The sequence below is a fragment of the Hyperolius riggenbachi genome, chromosome 10, assembly GCF_040937935.1.
Source record: "Hyperolius riggenbachi isolate aHypRig1 chromosome 10, aHypRig1.pri, whole genome shotgun sequence".
NCBI lineage: Eukaryota > Metazoa > Chordata > Amphibia > Anura > Hyperoliidae > Hyperolius > Hyperolius riggenbachi.
The window spans coordinates 49485710-49502964 of NC_090655.1; the positions used below are offsets into that span (position 1 = coordinate 49485710).

General features: G+C 47.2%; 1 long non-coding RNA gene across 1 annotated transcript; it reads right to left on the minus strand.

Annotated features, from left to right (window-relative positions):
- Positions 1 to 490: 490 nt before the first annotated feature.
- On the minus strand, positions 491 to 15752 carry LOC137533823 (uncharacterized). Its single transcript, XR_011024223.1, has 3 exons — positions 15702 to 15752; positions 11779 to 11907; positions 491 to 589 (listed from the first exon to the last, which is right to left on the minus strand). It is a non-coding gene; the product is annotated as an uncharacterized lncRNA (long non-coding RNA).
- Between the last annotated feature and the right edge of the window lie 1503 nt (positions 15753 to 17255).

Sequence of the window (17255 nt, forward strand, 5' to 3'; positions counted from 1 at the left end):
ATGCAAACGCAATCGCTACACAAAGCGATTTAGTGAATGTTTTGCATTTCTCCTATACTTTCCATTGAGGCAGAATCGCCTCAAAAATGGTCCACGCACCGCTTTACTGAACGGACAGCGCATGACCCGCGCTGATAAGAACCTTCTCATAGACATTCATTGCACAAGCGTTTAGTGGGCGATTTTAAAAATCGTGATTTTAAAAATCGCCCGCGTGTGAAAAAAAAAAAACCCCGAAAACGCCTACAGTGTGAACGAACCCTCAAGGAGAGAGAAGGGGAAATTGAGGGTAGAGAGAAGTTAATTCAATAATTCAGGAAAGCAAAATTGTTTATGAAGATTTTTTTCCCCCTAATTTCACATTTGTTGTAAAACACAAATCTACAGTACAATATTATTAATAGTGTAGTAATTCAAAATGGTTAAAGCATACATGAAGTGGCATGTGACATGATAAGATAAACATTAGGTACATTAAATACTTGCCCTAGTAAGAAATTCTCTGAAGTCCCTTTATTTTTTCCAGTACAGCAAGAGTTAAAAATGAGTTATCTTTGCAAAGAAGCTTGTCGACAGCTTGTCTAGATTCCTGAAAAGTGAACAGATGCCAAAATACAAAAAACAATTAAAAACTAAGCAGCAGCAGTGACAGTCTGATGCAATCTTGAAAATGACGAATTTCAATGTTACTATTCTTATATTTATCATCTGTATGAAACACACACACACACACACACACACACACACACACACACACACACACACACACACTTTCACTTCAGGTTCATTCTAATAGGATGCTAGAGGTCTTGAGCAGACACAAGTTTTATGTTACTTTTATGCAGCTTGGAGTAGCTCTTAGGCCCGGTGCACACCGCTAGCAGATCCGCAAAATGCTAGCAGATTTTTTAAACGCTTTTCCTTATTTTTCTGAAGCGTTTCAGCTAGCATTTTGCGGTTTTGTGTAGCGTTTTTGGTGTAGTAGATTTTATATATTGTTACAGTAAAGCTGTTACTGATCAGCTTCTGTAACAAAACCGCCTGCAAAACCGCTCTGAACTGCCGTTTTTCAGAGCGGTTTGTGTTTTTCCTATACTTTACATTGAGGCAGAAATGCCTCCGCAATCCAAAAAATGCCTCACCCTGGGGGTATGCGTTTCAGCAAAACGCCTCCCACTCTGGTGTGAACCACCCCATTGAGATACATTGACCAAGCGTATCCGCAGCCGCAAGTGGCTGTAAGAACGCCGAAAAAAAACGCTCGGTGTGCACCCGCCCTTACTTGTCAATATAATAAACATGATATAAGATGATTCGGACATGTAATGCATAAAAGATCAGCAGGATGCCAGGCAACTGGTGTAAATTAAAAGGAAATAAATATGGCAGCCACCAATATACCTCTCAGGCCTGGAACCCACTACAAATCGCTACTGCTAATCGCAAGCATTTTGTATGAGCGTTTTGTAAGCGATTTCATGAGCGTTTTCTGGTGATTTAGGGAAGCGATTTTAAAAAGTGTAAGTGTTTTGCCAGCGATTGTGTAGCGATTAGCGGTTTTAATTCTGATGGGTGCTTTCAATTAATTTTAAATTCTTTAGTGTTCAGTAATGTCAAAACGCTAGCAAAATCGCTCTGTGTAGATTTTGACGAGCGATTACGCCAGGGTTTATATGCTTTACGTTGCAGAAACACTAACACTAACCGCTAAAAATGCTGCATGTCCTGCGTTTGCAATTTTGGTAATCGCAATCGCTCCAGTGGAACTTGGCCCATCCATTAACATTAGCTGAGCGTTTAGGGAAATCACTAGCATTTTGAATCGCTCCTTATACATTCACAAAATCACTCTAGTCACTGGAGTCTAGTGGGTTCCAGCCCTCACTTCAGGTTCCTTTCAAGCCTTCTTTACAACAAGCAGCTGAAGGCAGTACATTTACTAGGCTAGGGCTCAATACAGGTGGTGGACAGATGTTTTTTGGCCATCAAACGTGACACACGTGGTGTTATGGTGAGTACACACGGGCTACAACTGTCGCGCAACCACGTGGCACACGCACGTTGCGGCGACAGGTCGCCCGTGTGTATAACACGCGCGCCACGAACCGTCGCTAGTCAGAGCTGTCGCCAGGCGATTGGCGTGGCCAATTGCCGGCAACAGCTGTCGTCGCAACTGTCGCTAGTCCACCACGCGTACTGCGTGTGTATGCGGACTAGCGAGTGCGACAGCAACCCATAGACCATGGACCGAGCTTCCGGCGGGGGGGGGGGGGGGGGGAGGAACCTTCGGCGACAGCTTCCGCCGCATCTCTGTCCCTCTGTGCGCCGTGTGTACGGCTGCTGCACAGAGGGACCTGGCGACGAGCTGTCACCGAGCTGTTGCGCACACGTCCCCAGTGTGCTAACGACAAGCTACAACGGTCCCCCATGTGCAGGGGTGCCTCTAGTCATTTTGTCACTCCAGGCGAGAAAACCTGTGGCGCCCCCCCCAAGCCCCTCCCCCCCAGGAAAATAATCATAATGCAGCATCGTTTCACCAGAAAATAATCATAATGCGGCAGTGTTTCATCAGAAAATAATAGTAATTATCGTAATTCAGAATCGTAATTCACCAGAAAATAATCGTAATGTGGCAGTGTTTCACCAGAAAATACACTTATTGCAGCAGCATTTCACCAGAAATTAATCATAGGGCAGCAGCGTTTCGCCAGAAAATAATCGAAATGGGGCAGCGTTGTCAGAAAATAATCGTAATGTGGAAGCGTTTCACCAGAAAATACACGTAATCCGAGCAGAGGGAAAGAGTATAGAGGGAGAGGCAGCATAAGATGTAAGAGGGGGTAGAGGAACAGAGGGGGGAGGGATAGACAGCATAAAATGGAAGAGGGTGCAGAGAAACAGAGGGGAGAGGGAGAGACAGCATAAGATGGAAGAGAGTGCAGAGGAACAGAGAGGGGTAGAGACAGCATAAGATGGAAGAGGGGGCAGAGGAACAGAGAGGGGAGAGGGAGAGACAGCACAGCACTAAAGCACAGGTTTACAGCTTTACCAGCCTACAGCCTAACCAGCTTTCAAAGAAAACTCTAGTATCAAAAGAGCAGGGCACATTCTAGCAGTTATAACAGTACTGGGAGTCTGCACACAGGACAGAAAGTGTTCTTAGCAGCCTGCCTGCATACCGTCTCTTCTGCCTGTGCATGCAGCTTATCATCTCTGGAGTAGTGATGGGTCATTTGCGAACGAGCCGGCTCCAAGAGCCGGCTCTTTGCTGCAAACGACAAGAGCCGTTTCTCAGTTTTGAAAGAGCCGATGCCTCAGCCGCCCCACACAGCCCTGCTTTGCTCTGCAATAAAGGGCGCTGAGGCATGTTGGGAGATGTAGTCCTCCTCTTACAGCTTGTAGGAGTGTATGGGGCGGGGCAGAGCAGTAGCAGGAGGGATTGCCCCAGTCAGAGAAGCAGTCTGGAATTGTCATGGAGACGGGGGCGGGGCTTTTACTCCGATTCTGAGTGGTGTTTAGTGATATTTAATGAAGAGCCGATTCAGAGCCGTAAGAGCCGGCTCTTTAATGGGAGCCGATTCAGAAGAGCCGATTCTCTGAAAAGAGCCGGAATTCCCATCACTACTCTGGAGCAGAAACTTCCCTTCTCCCGGGCTGTGTTGCTGTCTTGTGCGGGGGCGGGGCTCCAACACGGACACATCACATTCTTCTCTCTGTGACTGCATCTGTCCCCTGGCTGTCTCGCTCCAGTGTCTGTGTGCAGCCAGTGACACAGGTGGGGGGTCAGACTGTCGGGGGCATAAGCTGGCTGGCCGCTGGCTCCTGGTTTGACTGGCGTGGGGCGGAGTTAAAGGCTGGGCCACACGGGATAAACACTTTACCTGTGTGGCTACTGAGAAGAAGGGGCACGGCTTTAAAGAAGGAGCCTGGCAGAGAAGAGCAGTATTGATTGCTCTATTGGCTGGGGAGAAGTGGAGGTGGAGGCAGTGCTGAGCAGCACATGGTAGCATGCCGAGCACCGGGGACTGAGTTGGGAGGTAATATAATATATATAAAAAAAAAAAAAACATGGTCACGGTAGCAGCGGCGGGGGAATGCGCCTCACCACCTCATGGCGCCCCAGGCAACCGCCTATACTTGCCTGGTGGGTGAGACGCCCCTGCCCATGTGTACGTAGCATTACCAAACACTGCCATTTGGCTACAAGTAATTGCAGCCAAATGGTGCTTGTAGCTGGCAGTTGGGAAGCTGAGCTTCCTGCCAAACCAGCAGTTCAGCCTCCCCTGGAAAAGAGGCGTGAAAGAATTTTTTTTTTTTTTTTTTTAAGGTGTCTGTAACGTCTCAAGCCAGAGACCTTACACATAATACAGAATCTGATGACTTCTTGTGTGTTGCTGCAGAGACACTTGGGGCATGCATAGCTCTGTCAGTCGCTCCCGGATTATAATAATCCCTGCTGGACGTGGCATGTTGATATTAACCCTTCATGCACCTGAGAATGTTAATCTCCTTGCGTGCTGTGCTGCCCACTGCAGATAATGCTTTATTTTTCTTTTAAGGAAGAACTCCGGTTAGTTCTGGATGGGGCAGGGAAAGGTCCGACTCTCTGCCAGGATTTAGTCCTGTTAAATTGAGAGCACAAGTACATCATTCTGAAGCAGCTTGCGAGCCAGTGCGCACTGTGCGGTTCGCGATCAGAATGCTGGCAGGAGATGAAGCACCAAGGTTACATTGGATTTTGGCTCTGGTGAATTTGCACCTCAGCAGAGTTTTTGAATGGGGTTTCCGGTATTCTCATCCTTATGCTACGTACACACTTGCGATAACGATCGTTCGCTAGGAACGATAATTGAAAGACGAATGATACGGCAACGATAGGAAAGCAACAATGGGATGCAGCGATCATCATACACATTTTAACGATCGTTCTCGCAGAAAAGAACGATCAGAAGGAAAAGTTGCGTACATATTTATATAAAATAAAAAAAAAACACTAACATGGAGTTACAATAGATACAAATATATGATTGTTAACTTGAAAGCAAAGTTTAATTGAAATGAGCAATGTAACAATCTTTACGGCCGCGCTACAAAGGAAGTACTGAAGCTGGGCAGAATTCAACGCAGGCGCATTGGCCCTTGTAACGATCGTTCTCGGCCGATGTCTGTACACACTATAGTTTTGTAACGATTGTCGGTAGATACGATCCGTCAGGTTGGATATTTCCATCTTCCCGATGTCGTTCTTTTGTCGTTCGTGTTAATGATCGTTGGGTAAAGTTTTTTCCCCGATTGCCGCGGAACGATCGTTAATTAGCTGTTTCAAACGACCATAGTCGCCAGTGTGTACGCAGCATTAGACTATGCAATTTGCTACTCACTTGCATAGTATTTTAGCAGTTGGAATGAGCAACTGCAGTTTGGCAAATGCTTTTGAACCCTGAAAACCTCCATGAGGAGATGGACTAATCCAAAACCTGTCAGATTTGTACTGTCTACTGTAATTGACAGCAACATCGGAATAAAAGTAACTTATAATGCATTTTACTCAGGGATAAATGTACATTTTATACACATGCATACACATACATTTTCTGCCATAGCGGTCCTTTAATGTTAAAGGAGTTATCAGGGAAAATCTACAAAATGATCTTTACTCACCTGGGGCTTTTTCCAGCCCCTTGCAGCCGACTGTCCCACGCTGACCGCTCTGCGCCGCCGTCCTGGTCTCGGTGCACGGTGCGGAGGCCGACCCCGAGGCCGTATTCCCTGCGTGAACCACCGCTGTCAATCAAGCCCACGTTGTACGTGGCTTACTGCGCACAACATGGGCTTACTTACCCTGATAGCTTTTCCTGACAGCTAACCCTTTCAGACCCCCAATTTTAGGCCACATACACACATCAGACCATAGTCTTTTGAAAATGAAAGATCACAGACCAATTTTACCCCCTTCCATGTAGTATGAGAGCCATACCTACACAGTCTTTTCTATGGAGCTGAACTTCCATCAGAAATTTTTTTTTGTAAGATGCTGCACAAAAAGATGCTGTACAGACACAAAAGATCAGTATCTGCAAACGATCTGTTCCTGCCAAAAATCCATTCCTGCAAATTGCAATGATAGTCTATGAGATCTGCAGATCATCATACACACCTTGTTTAACTGACATTCATCTGCAGATCAGACAATCATCTGCAGATCTGAAAATCCATCCTGGTGGATCTGATTAGAGTTGGGCGAACTGTTAGTTGAACTGCAGCCGAACTGTTCGGCTGCCCAACCTGTCATGTCGCTGTGGCTCTTACTACTTCCGGGTCGCAATGACCCGGAGTAGTACGTCTGCGCTGGCCCGGCGGAGCGCGTCCTAGATCGCGCTCCCGTTGCCGGGCACTCTCTGCGCATGTGTGTGACGTCACTCATGACGTCACACACACACATGCGCAGAGAGTGCCCGGAGAAGTACGTCTGCGCTGGCCCGGCGGAGCGCGTCCTAGATCGCGCTCCCGTTGCCGGGCACTCTCTGCGCATGTGTGTGACGTCACTCATGACGTCACACACACACATGCGCAGAGAGTGCCCGGCAACGGGAGCGCGATCTAGGACGCGTTCCGCCGGGCCAGCGCAGACGTACTACTCCGGGTCATTGCGACCCGGAAGCAGTAAGAGCCACAGCGACATGACAGGTTGGGCAGCCGAACAGTTCGGCTGCAGTTCAACTAACAGTTCGCCCAACTCTAGATCTGATCTGCAGATGAATGTCTGTTAAACAAGGTGTGTATGATGATCTGCAGATATCATAGACTATGAATGCAATTTGCAGGAACGGATCTTTTGCAGGAACAGATCTTTTGCAGATACTGATCTTTTGAATGTCTATAGCATCTGTGTGTGCAGCATCTTGCAAAGATTTCAGTCTGATGGGGAGTTCAGCTCCATAGAATAGACTGTGTAGGTATGGCTCTCATACTACATGGAAGGGGGTAAAATTGATCTGTGATCTATGGTCTGATGTGTGTATGAGCCTTTAGCCTGTTCTTGAGGTCTCTATCTAACACCATCTACCATCATCATCTCCCTGATGCTTAAAGTGAAGTTCCAGACTAAAAATCTACTGAGCAGCACTAAAAAGGCTTGGTGTTTCTATAACAGATTCACAGCACCAGAACTTTGTTTTCCTTATCCAAGCCTCATTTTTAGCTGCACAGAAGAAAACTGCCCAGGCATTTTTCCCCTGATGCTGTGCAAAGCAGGATGGGATTTCTGATGTTGTTGTTCTCCTCTGTTTTGGCGCAAATACATGTTTTTTTTATTTTGAATTTGCTATTTGAAGCCTAGCACGTGCAGCTGGGAGGAGTGATCAGGACACAGGACAGTTGGAACTGTGTCTCATGCTCCTTGTCAGAAGGCGGCTGCCCCCATTAAAAAGATGGCTGCCCCCATGAAATCACAAACATTTGCCTGTTCTTTTAAAAACAGTGTGGGTAAGGGATTATATTACCTATCTATTTTATTTAACATAACTAATGTAGGCTGAAGTTCCCCTTTAAGGCCCTGTTCCCACTTACAGTAGTATCCCTGTATAGTAAACTCCAAAGGACCTGACCAAGTTGTTTACTATAATCAGAGGTTTACTCTATCAGAATTGGGTTTACTATATCAGAATTGGTCATACATTGCATATCCACACCGGCGCATGGTTGGGACATGGGGGACTAAGTTTACTATGGCCAGAGGTTTACTATAACAGAATTTAAAGTGGACCAAGACTCAGAACTTCCTCTCTGCTATAAACAATAAGTAACAGCATAAGGGCCCGTTCACACTGCACGCGTTTCCATATGCGTTTTGGAAACGCGTGCGGGGGGGCCGACACGCAGGACATCAGACATTGCATAGAGTGCAATGTCTGATGTTCACACAGCATGCGTTCCGGACCTGTGCGGTCCGGGAACGCATGCTGCACGCAGATTTTACAAAAACGCGCGGCTGTCTCATTCACTTTTCAGTGATGGGTTTAGCCACGTAACGCATACGAACGCGGATGGCGTGCGTTCGTACGCGTTGCGGTCCGCATGCGTTGAGGTCCGCACTTTGTAGTCTGAACGGGCCCTAATGGTCTTAAAAGAAAAACATTTGTTACAGCTTACAGAACTCCTGCAATAAATCTGCAGTTTGTCTAATTCCTGCTTTCATGGAAGCAGACAAAGGGTTAACAACCCGTGTTTACATATTAGCTGTGTCTGCCAAGGTCTTGCCGTATTTCTGTGCTGACACAGCTAATAGATCAAATTACACCTGTGATTACTTACAGATGAGAAGGAATTAGACAGGCTCTGCTCTATAAAAACACACGGTGCGTTTCTCTCTGTTTTCCTGGTATCCTACGCAAGAGTTCGGGCCTAGTTTAAAGCATTTCAGTGGCATCACATTTCTCATGTGTTTTTTCTTTAATGCGTTTTTCAGGGATTTTTTGTATGGACAAATGCAGTAAATTGCATGTAGAATTTGCAGGGATACATGTGAACGGCCCCTAATTTCCACTGGTTGCCGCATTCGGTTCCGAATCAGACAAGGCACCTGGGCTGCTGCAAAGCCACAGCGGAACCATTGTAACCATTAGAGATGGGCCGAACGGTTCGCCGGCGAACGGTTCCACGCGAACTTCGGTGGTTCGCGTTCGCGTCCCGCTGGCGAACCTTTGCGGAAGTTCGGTTCGCCCCATAATGCACCTTGAGGGTCAACTTTGACCCTCTACATCACAGTCAGCAGGCCCAGTGTAGCCAATTAGGCTACACTAGCCCCTGGAGCCCCACCCCCCCTTATATAAGGCAGGCAGCGGCGGCCATTACGGTCACTCGTGTGCTGCCTGCGTTAGTGAGAGTAGGGCGAGCTGCTGCAGACTGTCTCTCAGGGAAAGATTAGTTAGGCTTAACTTGTTCCTGGCTGGCTGCATACCTGTTCTGTGAACCCACCACTGCATACCTGTACTGTGAACCCACCACTGCATACCTGTTCAGTGAACCTGCCACTGCATACCTGTTCTGTGAACCCATCACTGCATACCTGTTCAGTGAACCTGCCACTGCATACCTGTGCTGTGAACCCACCACTGCATACCTGTTCTGTGAACCCATCACTGCATACCTGTTCAGTGAACCTGCCACTGCATACCTGTGCTGTGAACCCATCACTGCATACCTGTTCAGTGAACCTGCCACTGCATACCTGTGCTGTGAACCCACCACTGCATACCTGTTCTGTGAACCCGCCACTGTATACCTGTTCTGTTCAGTGAACCCGCCACTGTATACCTGTTCAGTGAACCCGCCACTGCATACCTGTTGTGTTCAGTGAACCCGCCACTGTATACCTGTACTGTTCAGTGAACCCGCCACTGCATACCTGTTCAGTGAACCCGCCACTGCATACCTGTTGTGTTCAGTGAACCCGCCACTGCATACCTGTTGTGTTCAGTGAACCCGCCACTGCATACCTGTTGTGTTCAGTGAACCTGCCACTGTATACCTGTACTGTTCAGTGAACCCGCCACTGCATACCTGTTCAGTGAACCCGCCACTGCATACCTGTTGTGTTCAGTGAACCCGCCACTGCATACCTGTTGTGTTTAGTGAACCCGCCACTGCATACCTGTTCAGTGAACCCGCTGTTTGCGGTGCGTTACACGGTGAGTTTGGTGTGTCAGTGTGAAGCAGTACATTAATTACACTACCTGATTGATGTGTACACATGCAAGATGTTTTAAAGCACTTTAGGCCTGTCATTTAGCATTCAATGTTATTTCTGCCCTTAAAACGCTGCTTTGCGTCAAATCCAGATTTTTCCCTGGGACTTTTGGCATGTATCCCACTCCGCCATGCCCCCCTCCAGGTGTTAGACCCCTTGAAACATCTTTTCCATCAGTTTTGTGGCCAGCATAATTATTTTTTTTTTTCAAAGTTCGCATCCCCATTGAAGTCTATTGCGGTTCGCGAACTTTAACGCGAACCGAACGTTACGCGAAAGTTCGCGAACCCGGTTCGCGAACCTAAAATCGGAGGTTCGGCCCATCTCTAGTAACCATGCCATGCACAGCTATAGGGATTGGAATGCGTGCTACGGAAATCTGCAGCATGCCATCCAGAATCACACCCATAAGCGATTCAGAGGCTGGTGTCTGAATAGGCATCATTTCCCCCTTCCGGCTCCCATGCGGGGAAACGCTGCGTATTCGGACTTGGTGGAATCAGACCCTTTGCTTTTGTTCGTCCCTGCTGACTGCTGCTTGTTTGCAGCTTGGCACAGCTGTGAAATGAGCAGAAATGTGACATAGACATGGCGTGGTGCCTGCGCTGTGCAGAGCCCATGCTGTGTCCTCTGTCCCTCACACTCCAATGTGACCTCCTCTAAGGATCCCATCACTATTCTCGGCTTCCTGGAGGAATGCGAGCATTTGAAGGGCAACATCTTAAAATAGCCCCAGCCGTGGGCCCGACCTTTACATAAAGGTCAGACAGGTGGGAGGGGGGCGCAGTGCCAGGGTGTTATAACAGCGAGGTCAGGGAGGTGACAGCGAGGGGACAGGTGCAGAGGTCATGTGTGAAAGGACAGGGACACATGCTCTGGGCTCTGCCATTCACGTGCTGCGCCCCGGTGTAGGGTTCTGTGGGGTGGAGGGAGTCTCCTGAGGCTGCTGCAGACTGAACTGAACTTTGTGTAATGTGGAGTCACCATGCCGGGGCTGTGAGAGGAGCCTGATGGGACCCATGGGCTTAGGTAATAAGGATGATATAGAGAAGACCGCATGGCGATATCACATGCTCAACTTGAAATTCATAATGCTTTACTGTTATCAGCAACAAAACCCAAACATGTACCTTCGTCACAGTGCAGGGTCACTGCAGCTCCCAGCTCATTACATGAACTTCAACAGTGACAGATTAGATCTGTCACATCAACAAAAAGAAAACATAAAGGGGCACTGCAGCGAAAAACTGTAAAATTTAAAATATGTGCAAACATATACAAATAAGAAGTACATATTTTCCAGAGTAAAATGAGCTGTAAATTAATTTTCTCCTATGTTGCTGTCACTTAGAAATCTGACAGAAGTGACAGGTTTTGGACTAGTCCATCTCTCCATAGGGGATTCTCAGCAAGGCTTTTATTCATTATAAAGATATTCCTGAAAAAGGATTTAAACAATGCTGCTGGCCAGCTTCCCTGCTCCCTACACAGCTTTTTGGCAGTTGGACAGAGCAACTGCCATTCACTAAGTGCTTTTGAAAATAAATATATCCCTGAGAATCCCCTATAAAGAGTTGGACTAGTCCAAAACCTGTCACTTCTGTCAGATTTCTACTATCTACTGTAAGCGACAGCAACATAGGAAAAAAGTAATTTATGGCTCATTTTACTCTGGAAAATATGTACGGTACTTCTTATTTGTATCTGTTTGCACATTTTACAGTTTTTCGCTGTAGTGCCGCTTTAAAAAGGAACTTTCACCAAAGATTGAACTTCATTACAATCAATACTGTAGATGATTCTCCCTTTATCATGAGAAATCTTTACCTTTTCCTCAAATCATCATAGGAGGGGTCTGTATGATATTGTGGTGAAACCCCTCCCAGTGTGATGTCATGACCAAGGTCCTGACAGTTGGCTGTCTGTGAACTTTGTTGCATTGTGGGAAATAATGGCTTTTTCCAACTGCCAAGCAAGCTATATTTCCCTCTGTATAGAACTCACAGTAACAAAAATTCCATTCAAATTACCTGGCAGAAGTAAAGATGTTTTGAAATCTACATCCTGTCAGATCTGCGCAGCCACATGGAGAACGTTTCAACTGCGTCAGGCCGGATCCGGTTAATGCTGCAGCCTCAGAATGAATGCCCCAGGATTCCCTGTGGGGATATCATAAGTGATCTGCCAACCCTGAATTAAATACAATTCTCTGCAATTAGATGTCACCTTTTCTAGGGTCCTATCAGATCAAATCTTATGGTGCGTACACACCAGCTACAAATGTACCTGGTCGCTAGCACACGGGAGCGTGTGCATGACAGATCGTCGCCAGGTCCCTCCGCATATACACGGCGGAAGAGGGACTACTGATGTGACGGAAGCTGTCGCCGACGTTCCTCCCCCCCGCCGGAAGCTCCGTCTACTGCCTATTGGTTGCTGTCGCTAGTCCGCATACACACGCGGAGTAGCGACAGTTGCGGCAAAGTTGCGGCAGCAACTGTCGCCAGGCGATTGGCCATGCCAATCGCCCGGCGACAGCTCTAAATAGCGACGGTTCGGGGCGCCATACACACGGGCGACCTGTCGCTGCAACACGCGCGTGCCACGTGGTTGCGCCGACAGTTGTAGCCCGTGTGTATGTAGCTTTAGTGGTGTTTGGTGTGGTAGTAGCTGTTAATTGCAGTTGCAGCATCTGTGGCCAGAAGGCTGCTAGGGTCATATGGGAACTTATTGAAGGGTTCTGAAAAGTTTGTGAATTAATGGCTGTGAGGTTTCAGCTTTAGGTCATATCAGACATTAATATTGAGGAGAAGTGTGTAACCTAATACCTGGATTGTTGTAGTGGTAGTATGTGCAGATAGAGGGCAGCCTGTGCCACATCAGATCACAGAGAGGAGTGCTAAAAAGTGTGGGAATCAGTGGCTGTGTGATTGCGGTTGTAGCATCTACAGCTAGAGGCCAGCCTCGGTCATATAATATATTAGGGCTGATGGGAGTTGCCTAACTTAGTACCGGTGTTGTTGCAGTGGCAGCATGTGCAACTAGAGGGCAGCCTGGGCCATATCAGATGGGGTGATAAGAGATTTGTGAATTAGCGGATGTGCAATTGCTGTTGCAATACCTACAGCAAGATGGCTGCCTAGCTCTTAGTAGATCATATCCATAACTGCTGGGAGGCATGAGAATGGGTGGCTGTATGACTGCAGTCACAGACTCTATGGTACTATGGCTGCCTGGCTTATATTAGATCATAGTCAGGACTGCTGAAAGATGTGTGAATTAGTGGCTGTGTTATTGCAGTTGCAAAGCTAGAAGGAAGCCTGGGTCAAATTATAGGGAAGAGTGCCAAGAGTAAATGGTTTTAAATTATATTGCATGTTTCAGGAGAAAATAAAGTACAGATAAGTTATTTGTACCCCCCGCCCCAATATTGACCTTGGATGGCAATAGGAACACAAGACAATGGAGGACTATTGTAGGGATTAGATTGTGAGCTCCTCTGAGGAGCAGTTAGTAAAATGACCATATGCACTGTGTAAAAGCACTGCCAAAGCTGTTGGCACTATATAAATACACTCAGTGGCCAAAAAATGTTGACACCCTCTAATAACGAGTTAGTCCATTTTTGGCTCTGGTCACAGCTGATATTCTTCTTGGCATGGACTCTACAAGATGCTAATACTGTTGCTGAGGAATGTTGGCCCATGCTGATATAATGGCAGCTCTAAGCTGGGTCAGATTGGATGGTGGTGTTTCGAAGCTTTGAACCGATCTTTCGACTTCGTCCCACGAATGCTCAATAGGATTGAGGTCAGAGGACTGAGCTGCCCGTGGCAGCAGGTTAAACTCTGATTGGTCTGAGGAACATCAATCAGGGACCGATCGAGTACAGGGGCAAGTGCCCACAACAGGCTACTTTTCAATTTTTTCTGTGATACCAAAGGCACTCCTGCTGCTAAAGCCCATCCTTTGCCATGACAGTCTTGTTGTGCATTGGGATATGCTTTGTGATGCACCTGCATTGAATTGAGCTGTAACTTGTGTTGTTACCCTTCTGTTGCTGTAGATAGACTATGCATGCTTCTCCTCTTTCACCTCTCTCGTTCACCAGCATTTTTCGACCAGAATTGTCCTTATGGCTTGAAGTTTTTTTTTCTCAACTGCCAGTCTCTAAACACCCAAGATATTGGCCTCAATTCACTAAGATCATGCTGGAGATAATAAGGCAAGAGAAAACTTACCTCCACACAGTCAGAGAGTTATCTTATCTCTTCATTCCTTAACCTCCCTAGCGTTCTGGACGAGCTGAGCTTGTCCAGTGACGCCGGAGGGCACCGCTCAGGCCCTGGTGGGCAGATTTGAATTTTTTGTTTTTGAAACATGCAGCCAGCACTTTGCTAGCTGTGTGTTTCTCCAATTGCCGCCGCCAAATTATAATGATAAATGACCTGTCGTGGAGAATCAGCTGTGAATCTTGCAAAGTACATTGTTATCCATGGTGTTTTTTTTTTCTTATCAAAAAGTCTTTGAAGGTCACAGTGATATTATACACTGTAGTACTATACACTGTAGTACCAGCTTTTTTAAAAACGCAAATTAGAAAACGCATATGCGATTTTTGATCCGGCCCATTGACTTCCATTGCAGGCAAAAATGCTGCGTTTTCCACAACGTGCGTTTTCCACAAGTGTGTTCCCAGCCTCAAGCTTGCAGCATCTCTACTACACAGGCCAGTGTTGCCTGATCATGCGTTCCAGAGTCATTGTAGCCTCTCCCTTCACTACTTGCATTAGTCTGTATTGGTAACGGTGGTTGTGCAGGACTATGGAATGTGTTGGTGCTATAATGGTTATAGTCTCATTTGTCACAGCTTTGAGGCTCCCTTTTGTGCTCAAGCCAGACATGGCAGCAAATCCCAACCCGCAGAAACTGGCTCACAGCCCAGTCATACATCCATTACAAGAGTGAGCAATAGCATCCATGGGCAGCCCAGGAGAGGCTTGTGAGAGGCCATCAGGACTACAGAGGGTACATTTAGTACAAGAATAATGCAGCAAAACTGGTGCAAAGGGGGTGGGGTTGCTCAGATTGACCAATCAGAAACCACTGAGGCATCTGCTGCACTTTTGTTTGCACTGGTTTTAATATAACAAGTGTACATACATTAATGCCCTAAAAGACATGCCAAGAGGATGGCTGGTGACTAGCTCAACACAGCCCTGCGATTCACACCACTCTGTGCTGCTGTTTGTAGTATGAGTGGCGTATGCGGTCCTCTCTCCCTCTGCCCGACACCCGCCTTCATCTTCAGAGCTATGACCACAGTGCCACCATTACATAAACTGACGTTAGGTGATGCACAAAGGAGAGGAGGAGCCTTTGCCAGGACAGAGCAAAAAATGTACTTTTAGAAATGGCCTGGTTGCTGCTGGCAACACCTATCCTTTCCCCTATACCAGTGATCTGCAAACTTGGCTCTCCAGCTGTTAAGAAACTACAAGTCCCACAATGCATTTGCCTTTTTGAATCAAGTCTGTGGCTGTCAGACTCCCACACTGTATTGTGGGACTTGTAGTTCCTTAACAGCTGGAGAGCCAAGTTTGCAGATCACTGCCCTATACATCAGGCATTGGATTGGTCGGTACTGGCAACAGTCTTCCCTTCCCCTGCACATTGAGCATTGGATTAGCCCCTACTGGCAACAGCCTATAATTTCCCCCAGCAGGCATTGGATTGGTTACTACTGGCAACAGCCTTCCGTTCCCCTGCACACCAGACATTGGATTGGTTACTACCTTTCCTTCTCCTAGACATCAGGCATTGTATTGGTTACTACTGGCAACAGTCTTTCCTTCTCCTGCACATCAGGCATTGGATTGGTTGCTATTATTAACAGCCTTCCTTTCCCCTGCACATCAGGCATTGGATTGGTTACTACTGGTAACAGCCATACCTTTCCCCACACAGCAGGCATTGGATTGCTCACTCCTGACAACAGTCTTCCTTTCCCCCACACGTCAGTCTTTGGATTGGTTGCTTCTAGCAACAGCCTACAGCTACTGGTAACAGCCTTCCCCTGCACATCAGGCTTTGCATTGGTCCCTACTGGAACGCCTTTCCCTGCACATCAAGCAGGTATTTTGCCACTTGAAGCAAACAGAGGGTTAAACAGGACAAGTGGTTTTTATTGCCGAGAAGTTACTGAATATTTTATGAGGCTCACTGATCTGTTCCCAGAGGCTTCCTTATTAGGATGGATGAGTTTCTGTTACATGGTAGACAGAGCTGGGAAGGCCCCATGGTGCAGCCAGGACAGGCAAGCCATTCTCCAGAGGAGCTCTGGTGGAGACCTGTTAAAGAGGGACTCCGCTGAGATCTGTTTACATCTAAACTATAGCCGCACACAGACACGTCAGCCCTGCAGCAATCTAGTCAATCTAATATATTACAACCCAATCTATAAAGAAAACTAAATTTGCAAAGAAATGGATACAAACAGGATGCTTGTAAAAAAACAGCAGGGAAATATTACAAGTGGAAAAATATTTGTGAGGGGAAGGGTAAAAGCTGCAACACCCACCATCAATCACTTCCTGCTGCATCTCCAGATCACACAACCATGTCACTGCTGTCAATGTAAAACTCAAGAGACAAGGCTAGAAATCATAGGGTACCCAGTGTTCACAACCCCTTTCCATTTCACCCGTGGTGACCACCACAGCCGTGGGGGTCCATCTGCAACAGGTGTGGCCATCATGACCCCTCCCACAAGAGGGTAGCCACAGCTTCACTAACAAGAGGTCTCTCCTAAACAAGACCTGCTCTTGAGTTGAGGGCCTCTGTAGTGAAGAAACAAAGTTGGGGCTCTCCATGGAACTGGACCCCCTGTGCTTGAAAAGGCAGGATTTCCATATTTATGATCTCTGTTAAAACTACTCTGCACTGATCTTACCGTACTATCGTGAATGTGTTGGTAGGTACCAACTGAAGTCCTCAGGACAGTGTTTCTCAAACCTGTCCACATGATTCCCTGACGGCAGGGGCGTAGCAATAGGGGGTGCAGAGGTAGCGACCGCATCGGGGCCCTTGGGCCAGAGGGGCCCCGAAGGGTCCACCCTCTATCACAGTATTAGCTCTCTATTGGCCCTGTGCTGGTAATAATCACTTCTATAGATGCTTTGAATAGTAGTAATCCTTAACACACCGTTCCCCATCCCCTTCTTGCACCTCTGACACTGGGGTTGTCCTTGTCAGGTTTTGGTGCGCCGTATCAATTGTTATGTATAAAGTGCTTGGGGGGGCCCCATGTAAAACTTGCACCGGGGCCCACAGCTCTTTAGCTACGCCACTGCCTGACGGTAGATGTTTTGCAGGCAACCTCACCTATGCACAGGTGGGGTAATTAGTATCTCAGCTACATGAATTCCACCTAGCTAAGACACTAATTACCCCACCTGTGCATAGGTGAGGCTGCCTGCAAAACATGCACCTCTCGGAAGTCAAGAGG